We start from the raw sequence: 4,680 nt of genomic DNA, 5'->3' as shown, positions 1-4,680 counted from the left end.
TCTAGAAGGTGTAAGTCAACTACCCTGGCCAGCAACATTTCCGGAATTGTCCCCTATTGAGCATGTTTGGGACTGGATGAAGCGTCGTCTCACGCGGTCTGCACGTCCAGCACGAACGCTGGTTCAACTGAGGCGCCAGGTGGAAATGGCCTGCAAGCCGTTCCACAGGACTACATCCAGCATCTCTACGACCGTCTCCATGGGAGAATAGCAGTCTGCATTGCTGCGAAAGGTGGATATACACTGTAGTAGTGCCGACATTGTGCATGCTCTGTTGCCTGTGTCTATGTGCCTGTGGTTGTGTCAGTGTGATCATGTGATGTATCTGACCCCAGGAATGTGTCAATAAAGTTTCCCCTTTTTGGGACAATGAATTCACGGTGTTCTTATTTCAATTTCCAGGAGTGTAATTAAGGAACAGCTCTCTTGATGTACCATGTTCCATACTTACTAAAGTGCAAGTTCATCTGAAACTTTGAACCATTCGTTACTCGTATTCGATGATGCTGACTGCTTCAGCGCAGGTCAGAAACTGTCAAACTGTGGCACAGAACTTCCAATGATCAGCTCTACGTTGACCTCCGGTGTGAGGGTGCTGCTGTGTTGAGAGAGGCGGAGTGGTCTTCATAAGCGACTCCCAGACTTCATTGAGGATTGCAGGGAGACATCGCTAACGTCTGTTATATCGACATGGGTTGTCGAGTATGAGTGGCACTGCAATCTCTGGACGACACCACAGTCAAGAAGTCAGGAAAGCCCATGTGGAGAATGGAAAAGAAGAGGGCAGATACCGGCACACTGGAGCTTTTGAGTCCAGCCGTTAGGCAACTCAGGAGCTCAAAATGTGTTAGATCCCCAGCGCAATGCACCATCTTGTTGGACTGCAAGGTAAATTCGCTTACACAGTGAAACATTCCTTGTTAAAATAGTATAAACTTTAGCTTAGCTATTCTCTGACCTAATTCTCCCGAGGTAACACTTTTACCAAATTGCGCAGGAAACCCTCTGTATTTGGAGAATGATCCAGGGCGAAGCTTTGAGCTTCACTGTAACGAGTGCCTGAGTGTTTCAGCCAGTAAGAATATTTTCCACGAAAGAAGGGTCCTGCTGGATAACATATTTTGAATGCGTCAAGAAGCAGTAATATGGCGTAGTTACGTTCTGTGTGAATAAGTCATTCTGGAAAAATGACTTTGTACTGTAACGATAACAGGAGCTAAGCATAAAGAGGAACAGGCCAAATGCTCCGAAGCGTTCGTTTATTGTTGTTTAGCAATTTTTATCTCACACTAGTTTCGCTGTAGGTTCCTACGAATTTTCTGAGATTAATAATCGTCGTTTTCTTCTTTGCGAACATTTTACGGCGTTACTTATATCGTAACTCTTGGTCGCTTTGTATATGCCTCTTTAATATTATCATCCATAATATGTCTTTGGAGTTAATAGGCCATTGGGAAAAGTAATAAAAGGATCTTGACGATTCACTCCAACATACGAGCGTAAAGCCCTTCCCTGCTAATGAAGTACGCAACAGCTGTTACTAACTATTGTGTATTGTGTTTTTCACTGATATTTTTGTTTTTCAGTAAAGGATTTAGTACAGTAGTAGCTCTACAGATCCCCAGATAACGTTCGGGTAATGTCACCGGGTAGGTGCGCAATTATTGAGTGACTAAAGCATGACCCCAAAATAAAGCTCGTTGCACGGGCTGGGAGGCGGTAAACAAGAACCCAGGTCTCTCACGTGACACACTTAACTTAATGACCGCAATCCGCTCGTTATGGACCTTTAGAGGGAAAATACGCCTCAGACGGATGTCGCTTCTACCGCAGGACAACATGTAATGCCTGCAGGGTAAGAGCGATTGCGCAACGCATATAATCTCACTACTATGCATCTCAGCAGGTAGTCCAAACAAGGGGTAATTAATGTGTAGTGAGATACTTAAACCGTATTAGTACCACTGTTTACTGGCTAGAGTGTACCGGCCATAAACTACATTAGTTAGTATGTTTATTTGAACGATTCTTTCATCGAAACGATGTTGAACTAGTCAGTTCACAGAATACGTGTATATGATTCGAGTTAACATCATGCAACTACACTTAAAAACAAGGTTATTTATTTTTTATTGTTTGTTGGCGATCATTGTTCACAGTAGTCAATGAAATAGGAGTTGTCCGGGAGAAATGAACTGAAACTAGAGTTAAACCATGCTTCGCTACGTGTCAGACATTTTATATTTTTCGACAAATGGTCAAAAATTTTTACTGCTGCATATTGAACTCTTCTCTGGGCCAGTGACAGCTTTCACAGAGGGTAACAAAGGTCGTTTTTCCCCTTCAGTGTTGTAAGTATGTACATCACTGCTCTTCTAAAATTGCGTGAATTATTATGACAAATTTCATTAATGAAAAGTGTTGTGGTGGCGCGATTAAAATGCCTGGCTCCTTGAAGAGGTGCCTGCCTGACGTCCATGGGTAAACACCACATGTTGTTCTCACTTCTCGCTTTTGTGCACTCTGTGTTTTCTTTCTAAGTAATGAGTTACCCCAGAAAACTATTCCGTGTGAAATATTGAGTGGAATTATGCAAAATAGGTCAGGCGGCTGCTACGTTTGTTTCCAAGATTAGCAATTATAGGAAGATCAAAAGCATTTGAACTTAACTGCTTGAGAAGCACAATAATATGCTCCTTCCAGTTCAAGTTTTCATCAATACGTACAGCCAAAAATTTGGAGCAACAATCTCCTACTTACTGACTCCTAGACATGTGCTACATCAATTGTTGGCATTACTATTTGTATTACCGATCTGAATGTTGTGTGTTTTTCTCAAAATTTTGGAAAAGTCCCTTTTCAGAGAATAACTTAATAATTCTTTGGAAAGTTTCATTAACTAACTCTTCTACAGCTTTCTTTGTGATGGGATTTATTACAAAACTAGCATTATCTGCAAAAACTACCAATCTTGGTTGTTGAATGTAAAGTGGGAGGTCATTCACATATGTAAGGAATGGCAGTGAACCAAAAATGAAACTTGTGGGACTCCCTTTGTGATTTTACCCCAGTCCCTAGAATTGTCCATCTTTCCAACGTTGTCTGTATTATTCACGCACACAACTTATTGCTTTTTATATACTAAGATGATATATATAAGGCTCACCGGCCACTTGACCTTCTTCTTCCTCTGTGCGAATGCACAAACAGTGCCCGAACTCTTACGGGAATCGGCAACGCGCCGCGAGTAATGAGTATAATCGGCGGGGACACTACGAATGCAGTGCGGGACAATACGTTGAGAATGTGGGTTTCGCGGGAGGCGTGCCAGAGATAAATCCCTGCAGTCGCGCTACTCTCTGCATCCTCGGTGGCTCAGATGGATAGAGCGTCTGCCATGTAAGCAGGAGATCCCGGGTTCGAGTCCCGGTCGGGGCACACACTTTCATCCGTCCCCGTTGACGTATGTCAACGCCTGTAGGTAGCTAAGGGTGTTCACTTCATTGTAATTATTGCTTTTTGTCAATATTTGCAGTACGAGACCCGTATTCAGGGTATTGGATTTATTATTTCAAACGTGAACCTGGCCCGTGAAAGTCAATTAAAGTAGATTTTTTTGATACTGTACTGTCCTTAATTCGAATTCAGAATACACCATAACACAGCTTCCACGGTGTAAGTGGGCTGCTTCTGTGCTGGCAGCACTTTGTAGAGCTTTTCATTGGATCTCTGACTGCACTTTCTTTGTAAGGGACTCTGTGGCTGGTTGGACTCGTTGGAAGTTAATCGCCAATAGTGTTGGGCAGTTGGAAGTTAGTCGCCAGCAATGATGGAAGTACTGTTGGGCAGTTGGAGGTGAACAGCCAGCAGTGATGGATGTTAGATGTGAGAAGTTAGCATTCATGGAGGGTAGAGGTCTGAAGTGTTAGCGCAGGCTAACGATCTGTACATGTTCGACTTGGAGACTGAATATTATTCATGATTATATTACCTTTGTACTAGATGTCAATGACGATTTGTATTCGTGTCTCAACTGGATGTCACATTGTTAAGGTAAAAAAAAATACATTACTTGGTTTGCAACAAAATTTTTCCTTTGCTAACCACGTGCCTATTATTAGTTAGTGGCTTCAGTAGTTAGAATCTTATTTAGCTACCAGTACTGACGCTAACTGTATTGCAGTAGTTCGCGCAATGAAGATTTTTGTAAGTGCTTAATGAAATGTGAAGGTTACTGTTAAGATTTCTTTTTAGTCAGGGCCATTCTTTTGAATTAATTATTTGAAGTGAGGTTGTAATTTTTTGAGCAGTCAGACTGCGTTGCGCTAGAATATTGTCGGTCAGTGTTGACATGATAAGAATGAGTAAAGAGAAAGTAAGGTCGGTACGTTCAGTTTTACTCATCTGTTTCAGAATTAAATAACGTAGAATCTTCAACCCATTTCATTCAGAAATGGAAGCAGAGCGGAATTTTAATACAGAAGTTTCACACGGCCTGCTAAGAATTCAGAGTTGGAACATATTTAACAGAATTACTCCAAAAGAACGAACATAGCGAAAACAACGGTCAGTCAGATGCACAAAACCAATGCTTTCCATCTTCGAATCAGTTTTCACTAGAAAACAAGGTACATTCAACATACAATATAAATTACAAGCTGTACTAAATAATTACATATT

General features: G+C 41.6%; 1 non-coding gene across 1 annotated transcript; it reads left to right on the top strand.

Annotated features, from left to right (window-relative positions):
• Positions 1-3,364: 3,364 nt before the first annotated feature.
• Positions 3,365-3,438, top strand: Trnat-ugu (transfer RNA threonine (anticodon UGU)). Its single transcript has one exon. It is a non-coding gene; the product is annotated as a tRNA-Thr (tRNA).
• Positions 3,439-4,680: the final 1,242 nt, after the last annotated feature.

The sequence above is a fragment of the Schistocerca gregaria genome, chromosome 5 (genome assembly GCF_023897955.1).
Source record: "Schistocerca gregaria isolate iqSchGreg1 chromosome 5, iqSchGreg1.2, whole genome shotgun sequence".
Classification (NCBI taxonomy): domain Eukaryota; kingdom Metazoa; phylum Arthropoda; class Insecta; order Orthoptera; family Acrididae; genus Schistocerca; species Schistocerca gregaria.
Note: the sequence above shows the minus strand (reverse complement) of the source record. Positions and strands in the feature narration are given on the sequence as shown.